Source organism: Nicotiana sylvestris, chromosome 8 (genome assembly GCF_000393655.2).
Source record: "Nicotiana sylvestris chromosome 8, ASM39365v2, whole genome shotgun sequence".
Lineage (NCBI taxonomy): Eukaryota > Viridiplantae > Streptophyta > Magnoliopsida > Solanales > Solanaceae > Nicotiana > Nicotiana sylvestris.
Window position 1 is genome coordinate 133,501,872 of NC_091064.1, and position 15,811 is coordinate 133,517,682.

Below are 15,811 nucleotides of genomic sequence, written 5' to 3' on the forward strand. Positions count from 1 at the left end.
TAGCCTCATGGAGTCAAGGATTAGACTTATGCAAATTGGGAGGCAAGGATTAACTTCATGTAGTCAAGGATTAGACTCATGCAGGAAGGGAGGTAAGGATTAGCCTCATGTAGTCAAGTATTAGACTCATGCAAATGAAGTGGCAAGGATTAGCTTCATGGAGTCCAGGATTAGACTCATGCAAATGGAGAGGCAAGGATTAGCCACATGGAGGTAGGGAGGCAAGGCTTAGTCTCACGCAAATGGGGAGGCAGGGATTAGCTTCATGCCGGTGTGGAGTCAGGGATTAGACTCATGCAAGTATGGAGGCAAGGATTAGCCTCAAGTAGAGAGAAAGTAGAAAATAAGAGTAGTATATGTCTTAGGTGGAAATATATTCAGTGTCTAATGGCCAGATTGATAGTGGATTATCTTTGTGTATACATGTTTTGCGAATGCTATCGGTACGTCGAATGTGCCCGCGTTCAAAGAAAAATTGTAAGTTTTGTGGGGGAAAGGTTGGTTCGTACTCCTGTCGGCTGGCTTTACTTTGCTCCGTTCTTAAAGCCATTTGAGTTCCCCTGGGCAATACCTGACTATTATGGAAATAGAGTTTTCGAAAATATGCAATTATTGATAAAAAAGAGTTATTTTAGAAACGTATTGATATATTGAGTAATTTTGATGGACTAGTAACTGTAACACGTCTCGAAGGCATTGCAGCTCTCTCATATTGGAATTTTGAGGGTCCTCCTCAAAATTCTGTCTCCAATTTCTTGACCGTCTGACACATGTTGGCATTGGCTGGACTTGCTCTGGAATTTTGAGGACCCTCCTCAAAATTCTTCCCCAGTTTCTGCTCTTGAGGGAAATGAAAATTATAATATGATATGACCAAACCCATAAGGCTGCTTACGTATCCCCTCTTAAATGGGAATCAGTTCAAGCGTAGTTCAATTACATCAAGTAAGGAAATGTAAAATATCTAAGCATAATATCTCTTAATTGCGTCTGAATTGATTGATTTTGGCTAGATTTCTCCATCCATTTCTGCAAGTATGAGTGCTACTCCTGTCACCACCCTGTGGACCATGTACGGACCTTGCCAGTTGGGAGAGAATTTCCCTTTGGCTTCATCTTGATGTGAGAAGATCTTCTTCGGCACCAACTGACCCGATGCAAATTGCCTTGATTTGACCCTTTTGTTGAAAGCTCTTGACATTCTGTTCTAATAAAGTTGGTTGTGACACACTGCGTTCATCCTCTTTCCGTCTATAAGGGCCAATTGTTCATAGCGGCTCCTTATCCACTATGCATCGCTGAGTTCAGCTTCCTGTATGATTCTTAGAGAAGGAATCTCCACCTCGGCTGGGTTGACAGCTTCAGTACCATAAACCAACATATAGGGAGTTGCCCCGATTGATTTGCGAACTATGGTGAGGTATCCCAACAAAGCGAAGGGCAACTTTTCATGACACTTTTTGTGGTTTTCTACCATTTTCCTTAGTATCTTTTTAATGTTTTTGTTGGCGGCTTCTATGGTTTCATTCATATGAGGTCTGTAGGCTGTGGAATTCTTGTGCTTGATTTTAAAAGTTTCACACATAGCTTTCATCAGATTACTGTTGAGATTTGTGACATTATCAGTGACAATGGATTCGGGAACACCGAATCGGCAAACAATTCGATTTTTGACAAAGTCTACGATGAGTTTCTTGGTCACAGCTTTGTAAGATATAACCTCTACCCATTTTGTGAAGTAATCAATGGCTACAAGAATAAACCTGTGTCCGTTTGAAGCAGTGGGCTCGATCGGACCAATAACATCCATTCCCCATGCAGCAAATGGCTAAGGTGAGCTTGTTGCATTGAGCTCATTTGGCGGCACTTTTATCATGTCGGCCTGCACTTGACATTGAAAACATTTGCGGACATATTGGATGCAATCTGTCTCCATGGTCATCAAAAAATAACCAGCTTTGAGTATCTTCTTTGCCAAGAATACCATTCATGTATGGGCCACAGGTCCTGGCATGTACATCCTCAAGTAACTTAGACGCTTCCTTTGCGTCAACACATCATAGTAAACCCAAATCAGGAGTTCTTTTGTACAAGTTTCCTCTGCTGTGGAAGAAGTGATTTGACATTCTCTGGAGTGTGCGCTTCTAAGTGTGTTTTGGATGCTCCGGGTATTCTCCTTTGGATAAGTATTCTATGATGTCATGGAACCAAGGCTTTCCATCTGCTTCTTCCTCGACATGAGCACAATATGCTGGCTGATTATGGATCCTCAACGGAATGGGATCAATGTAGTTCTTATCTAGATGTTGTATCATGGATGAAAAAGTGGCCAATTGTCACGCCCCAAAAACCGAGGGGCGCGACCGGCGCTCGACTGGGTAGCCCCCAGCCAAGCGGACCTGGGTGCCTTTCCTATTCCACGTGATACCCTGCGTTTCCATTACCCATTAAACAAGTGAAATAGCCATTTATAAATTTAAACACATTCTTACGAGATTTACATAGCATACATAGTTACTTAGCATGGTTTACAAGTTATACTGTCCAAAATACATAAGTACATAACCCACATTTCCTGTCTACGGAGCCTCTAGAGATTACATAAGAGTGTTATAATACTTGCCGGTAATAAGGCTTCGGCTATACCTAATGCAAATACCAAAATAAAATTTTCGGGAGGATAAGCGGCATGAGCCACGCAGGGCCCCGAGAGGAAAGGGGCTCACCAATTCAGCTGACGGGAGGTGAAGGAGTGCTACTGTCGGTGGGCTGGAGTACCTGTTATGGAACCACCTACAATCATAACACGAATGTAGCGCCCCTGGCAAAAGGAACGTCAGTACATTTGAATTGTACTGGTATGTATGAACAAACTTTACCCCAAGTAAAATCAAGAAATACACAGATAACAAACAGTAATAGAATCAACAATCAAATGCACATGAAAGGAACAACCAAAGCCAAACAAACTCCACAATCTCTCCTTTTCCCCTTTCAACATTATTTCATCACATCAATGATTTCACAACTTTCACATATTTTTATTTCAATAGTGATTTCGATCACTTTTCCACCCTTATTACCTCGGCCACCCTTATCACCACAACCTACACTTTATTACTTCGTGTTGCGGTGCGCAACCAGATCCCACCGGACAATCATATTTCACACACAACAACAACAACAACAACAATTCACAAAGAGTGTTCATAAACATCAATACCAATTCCAACATATACAATAACCCGTACACAATTCAAGTCACAACGATAATTGGCCACAACAAGTCACGTATGATATTGCCACAGTTGTTTCAATTGTATCAATTACGATTTCTTTCCATTGTTTGTTCCACAGCTCTTACCACGTAACACATTCATACCCATACGCACTTGTGTTACTGCCATTTTACTCACACCACTATAACGAAAAACTTAACCAACAACGTTCAAGGCACATTAATTACAAGAATTTCACAAATAGTCCACATAAGTAACACATACCAATTACCCGTACACCAACAAGGTAACTTTACAAAGGTTAAATTTAGCCATACATACCTGGAGTCGAATTCCCTTTTTAACTTCTACTTTCAATTCACCAACAACCTAGTACCGTCAATCTAGTTCACAAGTTAACACATATAACTTAGAATTAAAGTTCACAAACTCATCCCGAACTTACTTAGGTTTCCAACCCCTCTTTTGCAAATCTTTAGTTCTACCCAATTCCTCTTACTAGATTCTAGGTTTTAAAGGACATGCATGTGTATCTCAACTTCCATTTTCAAGAATTAGCGCATGAGAATCCCCCTTTTTGTTTAAATCTGAAAACAATGAAAAAGGGTTGGGGATTTTACCTGCAAGAACGGAGATGAAAACAATTACTTGAAATTCCCCGGCCCGAGTGACTTTGAAGAATCAAATTGATGAAGGTAGGACTTTATCTCTCAAGAATTCTCTCTTCCCTCTCTCTAGTTTTGTTAAGAAAATATGTTAAAATAAGGGGTTGGGGTGTTTTATTGAAGAAGGGATCAGGTTTAAAATTTAGAAAATTGGAGCCCCGAGTCAGGTCTGCGATCGCAGAGTGGAAATGCGGTCCGCAGAATGGACTGCAAAAGTGCTCCCAACATTTGAACACACTGCCTAGGTATACGGCAAAAATGTGGTCCACATACTCGTTCTGCGGGCGCATAATGCACCGCAGAACTGCCCCTCACAAAGATCCCAAGGGAAATATGCGACGACTATGCAGTCCACATATCGGTTATGCGATCGCATATTTAACCTCAAATTCGACCAACACACTGATTCACGTTGCGGCGATTATGCGGTCAGCATACCTGATATGCGACCGTATTCTCGACCGCATAATCGCATTTTCTGGAATCTTGATGCAGATATGACAATATCTTGGAATTCTTGGTGGGTCAATCTCCTTGTACATAGTGCACAAGAAAATCTGAATCACCGATCCCCAGCAACTCATGAACGTTCGTGTCGACTGCCATGTTGAGATCTAGTATGCAGGCTTCATATTTTTCCATGTTGTTGGTGCAAGGAAATCTGAGTTTAGTAGATACCAGATAGTGTTGACCCGTTTATGATACCAAAACTGCTCCAATGCCCACTCATTTGAAATTTGCGGCTCCGTCAAAGAACATCCTCCAACTGTCATATGCTTCTGTAATGTCTTCTCCTACGAATGATACTTCTTAATCAGGAAAATACGTTTTCAAGGGTTTGTATTCTCCTCACATCGGATTTTCAGCAAGGTAATATGCCAATGCTTGTCCCTTGACCTCGTTTTGAGTTACACAGACAATATCGAACTCACTTAGCAGTATCTGCCATTTAGCCAACTTTCTAGTAGGCATGGATTTCTGAAATATGTACTTCAGAGGATCCATCCTGGATATGAGGTGTGCAGTGTAGGCACAGAAGTAATGCCTTAATTTCTGGGTTTTCCAGGTCAAAGCACAGCAAGTGCGTTCAAGCAGAGAATATCGTGCTTCATAAGATCTGAACTTCTTAGTCAAGTAGTATATGGCCTGCTCCTTTCTTCCTGTCTCGTCATGTTTTCCCAAAACACATCTGAAGGCCCCATCCAATACCGATAGATAAAGTAGAAAAGACCGTCCTTTATTAGCATCTTAAAGATGGGTTCACATATGACTGTGGACTGTGCTATGGAGCAACTGACATAGTTGAGACGACCTAGGAAGCTCATCACATCCTTTTTGCTCTTAGGTGGTGGTAATTCATAAATAGCCTTGACTTTAGATGGATCTAGTTCGATCCCTCGACGACTGATGATGAATCCCAGTAACTTTTCCGCGGGAACCCCGCATGCACCCTTTGCAGGGTTCAATTCCAAATTGTACCTCCTGAGCCAGTCAAAGAACATTCTCAAGTCCGCGATATGATCTGCACCCTCTTAGATTTTATAATGACGTCGTCCAAATATACTTCTATTTCCTTGTGTATCATATCATGGAAGATGGCTATCATGGCTCTCATGTAAGTGGCCCCAGTACTCCTCAAACCAAATGGCATCATCTTGTAACAGTATACAACCCATGGTGTAATAAAAGCTGTCTTCTATGCATCTTCTTCATCCATCCAAATCTGATGATAACCCACGAAGCAATCTACAAAGGATTGGAGTTCATGTTTGGCGCAATTATCAATCAGGATGTGTATATTCGGCAGTGGGAAGTTGTCCTTGAGACTGCTCTGTTTAAATCCCGATAGTCAACACACACTATAACCTTCCCGTCCTTCTTTAAAACAGGCACAATGTTAGCTAACTAGGTTGGATATTCAACCACCTAGAGAACTTTTGCTTTGATCTGTTTGGTAACTTCCTCCTTGTTTTTTACGCTCATGTCCAACTTGAACTTTCGGAGTTTCTTTTTTACTGGAGGACACAAAGGATTAGTAGGCAACTTGTGAGTCACTATGGACGTGCTCAAACCTGTTATGTCATCATATAACCAAGCAAAAATGTCCTCATTTTCTGTTAGGAAACAACTGTACTCTTCCTTCTCTATTGGTGACAAGTGAATGTTGATGCGGGTCTCCTTGACGGTCCTGGCGTCTCCCATATTTACTGGTTCGATCTTGTCCAGACTGGACTTAGGCTTATTTTAAAAAATTTCAAACTCCCTGACAATTTCCTCGGGCATCTCATCTTCTTCCTATAAATCACTATTCTCATGTTGCATTTCCTCATTACATGTCACAGTCATTGGTTCATCAAGAAAAGTAATAATAACGCTGTGGAATGAAAAAATGTAAAGATAATAGTGAATAATAAAGATCAAATGCATTTGATTAAAACCTAAAAAAATGTCCAGACAAAGCACGACTCAATGAATCGAGCATTTATTTTGAAACAAGTAAAGCTTAAACGAAACTACATGAAATCTTAAATGCCTAGAATGGCTATAGAAGTAAATTCTTCCAAGCTACCTAGGGACTCGACAGGCTCGGAATGGTGTGACGGTCCAGTTTCTAAGAACAGCTCCCTTCTTCACAGTATGAATAGTGAGGCCTTCTTCCTCTTCCTCATTTGTTATGGCACTACAATCCATGTTTTCGTCGTCCAAGAATAAATTCTTCAACCCAGCCAGTGCTTCTTCCTCTGCAGTTCCCCATATTGTGTCAGCTTGATGAAAAGCTTGTTCCAGACATGGCACTGATTTCTCAAGAGGATAATACGGTCCATGCCATGGAGGCGACCAGTCATTGTACTCTTGCCATGAATACTGGTATCTGAGCCCAAAGGTGGTACCACGATTTTTTAGCTGTATTGGTTTGGTGATGCCTTGGAGGTTCTTTCCCAACCTTTTGCTAGGTTCATATCCAGACCATGCTAGTATGTTTTCTATTTTGTTACTCCACCACTTATCATTCTCGACGGCATTGACCCGTTCAATGTGATGATAGGTTTCCTTTGATAGCCTTCTTCTATGTCTAATGGACGGGATGGTTTGACTAGTGTAGATGGTTTTACTCCCATCTCCACGGATGATCACCTCCTGACGGTTCCATTCAAATTTCATGGCTTGATGTAGTATGGAAGGCACGACTCTAGCAGCATGGATCCATGGTTGACCCAACAGAAGATTATATGAGGCTGGTATGTCAAGCACTTGAAATTCAACATCGAACCAAGTTGGCCCCATCTGCAAGCAAAGATTAATTTCCCTAATCGTGGCCCTCTAGGACCCATCGAAAGCCTTCATATTCATGCTTCCAACCTGTATCTCATGGAAACCTTTGTTCAACCTTTTCAGTGTGTCCAATGGACAAATATTTAGGCTCAAACCTCCATCAACCAGGACCCTGGGAATGAACTTGTCTTCAAATTGTACTATGATATACAATGCTCGATTGTGATTCAAACCCTCGGGCGGTAGCTCATCTTTGTGGAAGATAATCTTATGGCTCTCCAGCACTTGCCCAACCATGTTGGCCATTTTTCCACTAGTGAGGTTATTGGGTACACAAGCCTCGCTCAGTACTTTCATCAAAGTGTTCTTGTGTTCCTCTGAATTCTGTAATAGTGGCAGGATAGATATTTGAGCAGGGACTTTGTTCAGAAGGTCAACAACAGAATATTCCTTTTCTTATACTTTCCTCCATAGGTCATATGGCCCAGTCTCAATGATAGGCTGTCTAGAAATGGCCTCCTTACTTGAACCTCCCAGGTGTTCAGGTGTATAGACTTTTCCGGTTCTAGTCATTCCTTGTGCGGCATCGGATTCCTATATCTTAGCCTTCCCTTTTCACCGAGCCTCGACAACATAATCTCGGGGTATTGTTGTTGAGTTAAATGGGGGTGTGGTTGATACTGTCACAGTAAAAGGTGTGACCACTTCTACTTCAAATGGAGCGGTGGTGATTGCGGGCAGAGCCACTTCTACCTCGAATGAAACTGATGCAATTACCTCAACATCGATTGGTGCCTGAGTCTGAACCACAATAAGAGTAAGTGTGACTGCAACCTTAAAGTCATCGCCTTTTGGAATAAGACCGATCGACCCCTCAAGGTCCCATTCTTCATTTGTCTATATCACATGTACACCATTACCTCTGTGATTAGGGAGAGGATTATTGCGGACGTTAGGTATGGCTTCCTTTGCTTGTATGACCTTATTGTCAATCAACGTCTGGATTTTATCCTTCAATGTTCGGCACTCAGCAGTGGTGTGTCCTGTTATACCGGAATGGTACACACAAGTTTTGTTCGAATTGACCCATTGAGATGGATTTTCTGATGCCACAACAGGAATAGGGGTGATATAACCTGCAGATTTTAACCTTTCATACAGTTGGTCGATGGGTTTAGCAAAGGCCGTGTACTATCTGGGTGGCTTTCGGTCAAAGTTGGGTCTTGGTATTGGTTAGATTTGGCGAGCTGGTGGTGATTGGAAGTGGGATGGTTGGGAGTTATACGTGTGATTCTTGGTCCACAATTGTGGGTCCCTGCCGAACATATATTCACGAATTAGTCCATTAATAAATAAATAGTCGAATCAAATAATTTACAAGTAAAGCACGTTGGACGTTGTATAACTTCAAATAATAAGACAAAGGTTTTGAAAAAGTTGTTTAAAACAAAGTTTAAACAAATGGAATTTTGGAAAAGGGGGAGTCCTAGGTTGGTTAGCCTATAGGATCACCCCACACAATGTCCGGTAAACGCTCCTCAATGAGGGGCTACACGTGACATTAGTGTGTAATCATCATATCCCATATCTACCCTTCCCACCCCTTAGTGGTCATAAAAGCGAGTGTTGGTCAACAATCTATATTGCGTATTGTTACACGTCCCTTCTTAATGGTCCTGGAGGGATTTAGGACCTCTACCTATAGGTGGTTCTAGACAGACCTCTAAGGTTTCAAATGTGAAGATACTAAGGCGAAAGGCAAGAACAATTAGGATCTTAGCATATAAGATAAAAGGGAGCAATTAAGGCTCAAGTTTACCTCCTCAAATAATACACATAAGCAGCACGACTCAAGAACAAATAAGGGCCTTTTGTTAAACAGTATCCTAGGGCATGATGTCTAAGTGAATATCAAGACACAGAACACATGGAGTTTATTTTATAAACTCAGAAGTAATGGCCCTATCAGTTTGCCTACTTATTTATTAAACCTGTTAAGTCAGAACAATATCAAGTGACAGAAATAGTTTCAGAATTGCAAGATTTCGAAAACGCCCTATAGGCTTGCCTATACGCGGAATACTGATAACTACCTTTAATATAATAAAACAAGGCAGGTTTTTTAAAACAGACTACTGAATCCCTATAGGCAAGCTGTCTAATGATAGATTAAGACAATTTTTGAAAGAACTTATTTTAGGGAAAATAGACAATTAATTAAACCAGTTTCGAAGTGAACTAATCATTAACCAGATTGATTGATTTAAACTAAACTAGTTTAGATCTATAGGCACAATTTCTGGTGTTGTTCCCTATAGGCATGATATCTAGTTGTATAATACTGATTCTAGAAACTTGGAGGCATGATGACAAATGAAAAACACATGTAAACACTTGTTATAACAATAGTTGGATTGGATTATATCCTATAGGCATTACATCTACTTGTGAAGTTGATTTTAAGACTTATAAACATGATTTCAATTATCGGAACCACTTGAGACCTATAAACATGATTTATAACATGGTAATACAAGCATAACAAGGTATAAAATTCCTATAGGCATGGTTTCTACCCGTATTACCCCATAAACATGTAACTACCCGCACTTTTTACTAGTTACCCCAATACTCGTTTACAAATTATTACATACCTTATGAATGAATTACATAAGTAGATAAGAAAATAACAAGTTATTCTATAGGGAGCCTACAAATAGGCCCAGATTTCCAAAGCCTCCAATAGCCTCAAATGCCCAAATTCCATAGACAATGTCATAGTCTAGTTGCCTCAAAGTTCCCTAAGGATATCCAGGATCCAGGGCAGTGCTTACACATAGACTTGGTAACCAAATTGAATAAGTGCAGTGTGGAAGGGCCAGCCTCAGTATGCCAGAGTTCAGAGGGTTCTCAAGAGGATCCCAAGACAGTACACATACTGGAGGGGGCAGAACCTAGTGACTTAGGAGTAGAGTGAGAGTGCTTGATACAGTTTGAAAGGTTTTAGAGGGAAAATAATATTAAAAAAATGTTTGCTTGATATAGCTTTGTGGAGTAAAAGAGGGAGTTATGCAGTAAAATAACTTTGAAAAGAGATAATTGCATGATTAGACAACAACAAATCAAAATGGAACCCAAAACAACCTCAGCAATACTTAAAGAACACAGAACCAAACAGAAGGAATAAACCTACACACAAGGATGATAGGAATTGGGGATACATGGAGCACATGATGATAAACTCATAACAGGCAGAGGTCTTTGGAATTGGTACCGACATGCTCAGAAACAACTGATCAGGCATATAGAGGGTAATATGTTCATACTAATCCTAAGGATGGGGAGTACATAACATGCTAATAATGTAAACATATGAGCTACAAGTTTCACAGCAAAACCATAAGTAAAAGCAGACTAGGAACAGGATAAATTGAAGTAATAAAAAGACCATATTGTTTTTGGAACTTGTATTGAAGTCAAAATATACTAGTAAAAAAGGTAGTAAACACAAAGTGAGGAGCAAGAGAGTAGACTAATCAGCCTTGGCTTGCAGCTGGCTGACTTCAACAATAGCAAGTAAGTAGAGAAAAGAGACCAGAAGAGAGTTTTTGGGCCAGAGAGAGTTTTGAATCAAATGTTCGTGTGTCTGTGTTAATGAGAGAGTGTATATATATATATAGTGGTTTGAAATTAGATAGAAATAAGGCAAGAATCATAGTATCATAGTAATTATAGAACCAAATACTAATCAAAATCAAATCAATACAAGTACTCATTTAATTAAGGGGTAATCGACCAACAGTAATAGGCAGAAATGATTAATGAAAGAAATCAAGTATAGCATAAGGTATAAAATAGACAATTAGGGGTAGGTACATAGGGGTTTAATTAAGGAAACAACTAATGAAGAATCAGTAAAATACTCAGTTAACCAAATAAGGTAAGAAAACAAAATAAAGTTGAAGAATATGGAAATAATCGAAAATCAGCATATAGTAAATCATGGAATCAAGGATTCGAAATTACTGATTTAAGGAGAGTAACATGGATTCCCATGAATAAGCAAATAAACAAGTCTAAAATAGGAGAATCGAAAGTCTAAATGAAAGATTTTCAAATCAAGCCAAGAAACAAGGAGTTCTGAGTCAATCAAAGAGAGAGTTTTAGCATATAAAAAGAGTAAGACAGGAGTAACCAAACACAACAAGCAAAGAGGCAAGTCTTGACAAGTCAAGATGAACACAAACAGAAAGAGGTGATATAAGTTAGGCTAAAAACTCAGTAAGAACTTATCCAAGGCAAGATAGTCATAAAAACATAAAAAAGAAACGAGCAGTCATACTAATACACAAAACCAAACGAAGAAATCTAGAAAATTAGGTCTTTCAACATAGGCGAGTTGAAAAGATAGTAAAATCATAGAATCAGTCGAAATATGCAAGAAATAGAAGTTTATACATAAAGAATCAATTTAAACATAGTTTTTTAAAAGAAGTTCTGAAACCCTAATTTTAGAAGAAGGTGAAAACACTTTGAAATCAATGATTCTTGTAAAAGAGTTCCTAAAACAGTGTAAAATACTAAAGAAACCAACTCGAATCGTACTAGATCTGTATAGATGTAAGAGATACTAGAAGAAATTAGAGTTTCAGAAGAAATTCATATAGAGATGAAAGAACCTGTCTAGAATCCCAAGGATCGTGACAAATACAATGTGATTTTGCTCGGAATCGCACCAGAGTAACCAAGAACAGACAAATGATGAACCCTAGATGCAAATCGATGTGGCCCTGGGCCCTTGAAGACCTTAGAGAAGGCAAGCATGACATTAGATGAGCCATTGGAGGCCTAGGAGTTGATGGGAGATCACCGGAGAAGACCGAAGAAGAGAGGTCGGCGGTTGAAGGGCTAGGTTTTGAGGGAGTTATTGAGAGAGGAGAGGAGATGAGAGAATACAGAGGTGGCAGATTTGGAAAATGATTTAGGATTGAGGGGTCGTCTGGAATAAAAAAGGTATGAAAGAATGGGGGTCAACGACCAGGATTTAATAGGTTTTGGGTCGGATAGGGGTAATTAGGGCCTGGTTTGGGTAATCTGATTAGGAATTGGGCTGGGGTTGGGTTAAAAATGGGCTAAAATTGAAATGCAAATCTGGTTATGTTTTAAATAGCTAATTTATCCCTATATAATTTATAATAAATAATAAATAATTTCTGAAAAATAATTTGGTTTACTATAATGATTTAAAATAGATATTTAACATTTTAAAAATATAGAAGATAAATTTTACGCATATAAATGTAATTATACATTAATAAGGCTAATATTGCAATTATATGCAATCTAGCTTTAAAAATACAAAATGCAATTATAAAAATGTACAAAAAATATTTTAATCATATTTTGGCATGAATATAGAATTAAATGACTAAATAACCCCAACAATAATGTGAGAGATAATTATTAGGGATTTTATGAGTAAAAGGGAGGAAATAAATCAATTTAAAATCTTCAAAATTAGGGGAAAATTATAACAACCTTGTGCATGCTTATATATGCATATATATGCTATTTTGAAGGGTATTTATGCATATAAAAAATATAGAAAAAAATTGGGTATCAACAACATTCATATGCATATGCATGACACTATAAGTATTTTATGATTTATAGAATTATCTAGACTTACAGGTTGAATCATTTACTCTATATTTCTTTCATGTCTTTTATGTACTTATTTATGTGGCTTAAATACTCAGTACATTATTTGTACTGACGTCCTTTTGTTGGGGACAATGCATTCATGCCTGCAGGTACAGATAATCATTTTGACTAGCCCTCATAGTAGACAAGATTGGCATTCAGCGAAGGATCGGTAAGGCTCCACCTCATTCGGAGTGCAGTCGAGTCTATGAGTCATCGTGTCAGAATTTTGCTACAGACTTATGGTAGGCCGGTACCCTATCCCATTTGATGTTAATAAATCTTAGAGGCTTTGTAGACGTAGGTTCATTTGTACAGAATGTCAGAAGCCTTAACGGCCCATATGTATTCATGTTTTAAGAAAAATGATTATGTAATATAGTGTTTTTCCACTTACAGTTGTACATTACAAGTTGTGGCCATGTTGGCCCATGGTAGTTACAGAAAAAAATGCTGTAGAGTGGTTCGCTCGGGCCAGTGCGACACTGGGTGGCAGCCACGCCTCCCCAGGTTCGGGGCATGACAATATAAAGCCTTGCATAATACTCTGAGGAATATGTAGTCCTAACAGGCAGAAAATGGGCTCACTTTAATCAACAATCACCCATATTGAATCGAACTTACGCTAGGTATGAGGTAAGCCTACGATGAAATCCATAATGATTATTTCCCATTTCCAAGTCGGAATCTCCATAGACTGCAATAATCTACTGGGTTTTTGATGCTCAATCGTAACATGCTGACCATCAAAACACTAAACAACAAACTCTGCTATATCCTTTTTCATTTTGTCCCACCAATGTACTTCCCTGATATCCTGATACATCTTTGTCACTCTGGGATGCATTGAATAAGGAGACTAGTGAGTTTCTCCCATAGCTGACGTAGCCTTGCAACATTAGGCACACATAATCGCCCTCGATATCTGAGGACCCCATCTTCTGTAATTTCAAAAGGTTCCTTCTTCTTCTTAGGAGTGGTATCCCTATAATAAACTAACATAGAATCCTCGTACTGGCATTCCTTTACTTTAGTTACTAAGGAGGATGTTGTCGTATCCAGAATAGTAATTCCAATATCACCTGAGTCCAGTAACTAAACTCCAAGACTAGCTAGCTGATGAACCTCATGGGCTATTCCCCTCTTTTCTGGCTATAAATATGACAGGCTACCCATAGATCTACGGTTGAGGGCGTCGGCTACTACGTTCACCTTTCCCCGATGGTATAAAATAACAACGTCATAGTCTTTAAGTAGCTCCAACCATCTCATTTGACGTAGATTCAATTCCTTTTGCTTGAAGATGTACTCGAGGCTCTTATGATCCGCAAAGATATCAACATGAATGCCATACAAGTGCATGAATTACCACGGCTAACTCTAAATCATGGGTCGGGTAGTTCTTCTCGTGCTTTCTTACATATCTAGAAGCATAAGCTACAACCTTACCATACTGCATCAGCACACAACCCAATCTAACGACTGAAGCGTCACAATAGATAACATAACCATTGGTCCCTTTTGGGAGCATTAGAACCAGTGCTGAAGTTAATATGTCCTTTAATGCCTGGAAACTCCGTTCGCGAGCATCAGTCAATTGAAACTTTGCTCCCTTCTGGGTCAACTCTGTCAAAGGTGCTGTAAGGGAAGAAAATCCCTCTACAAATCTCCTGTAATAACCTACCAAACCGAGAAAGCCACGAACCTTCGTCGGTGTTGTGGGTCTAGGCCAAGTTTTTACTGCCTCAATCTTTTGTGTATCCGCCCGGATGCCTTTACCCGTAATGATATGTCAAAGGAAAGCTACAAAATTCATATTTAGAGAATTTTGCGTACAACTTCCCTTTTTGTAGAACTCTGAGCACAGTACGCAAATGATCTGCATGCTCATCCTCTGAACAAGAATACACCAATATATCATCGATAAGTATAATTACGAACAGATCTAAAAAGGGCCTGAACACATGGTTCATCAAATCCATGAATACGGCCGGGGCATTGGTCAAACCGAACGACATAACACGAAACTCAAAGTGCCCATATCTGGTCCTAAATGTTGTTTTCAGAATATCTTCCTCCTTAACCCTTACCTGATGGTACCCGGACCTCAAGTCTATATTTGAAAAACACTTGGCACCTTGCAAATGATCAAATAAATCACCAATCATCGGGAGCGGGTACTTATTCTTGATAGTCACCTTATTCAACTGTCTATAATCAATACACATCCTTAAGGGACCATCTTTCTTCCTCACAAATAACACAGGTGCTCTCCACAGTGATGTACTAGGTCTGATAAAGCCTTTTTCAAGCAAGTCCTTTAGTTGTTCTTTCAACTCTTTTAGCTTTGCGGGGGCCATTCTATAGGTAGGAATAGATGTTGGATGAGTATCTGGTAGTAGGTTAATAGCAAACTCAATTTCTCACTCAGGCGGAAGGCCCGAAAGCTCATTGGGAAAAACATTAGAAAACTCATTAACCACAGGGATGAACTGTATGGTTGGCGACTCTACTTCCACATCCTAAATCAGAACTAAGTGATAAATACAACCCTTTCTAATCATCTTCCTTGCCTTGAGATAGGAAATAAATTTTTCTCTCGGTGATGCCGTATTACTTTTCCACTCCCAAACGAGCTCCATTGGAAATTGAAATCGGACTATCTTTGATCTATAATCAATGTTGGCATGGCAAGAAGCCAACCAATCCATACCCATTATAACATCAAATTCTGCCATATCTAACTCGATTAGGTCCGCTATGGTAGATCGATTATGAACTACTATTATGCAACCCCTATATACTTACTTAACTATCACTGAGTTCCTAACAGGTGTAGACACCTCAATAGGTTTAACCAATTCAGGTTTTATTCCAAACTTACTAGCAACTAACGGATTAACGTATGATAAGGTGGAACCTGGGTCAATC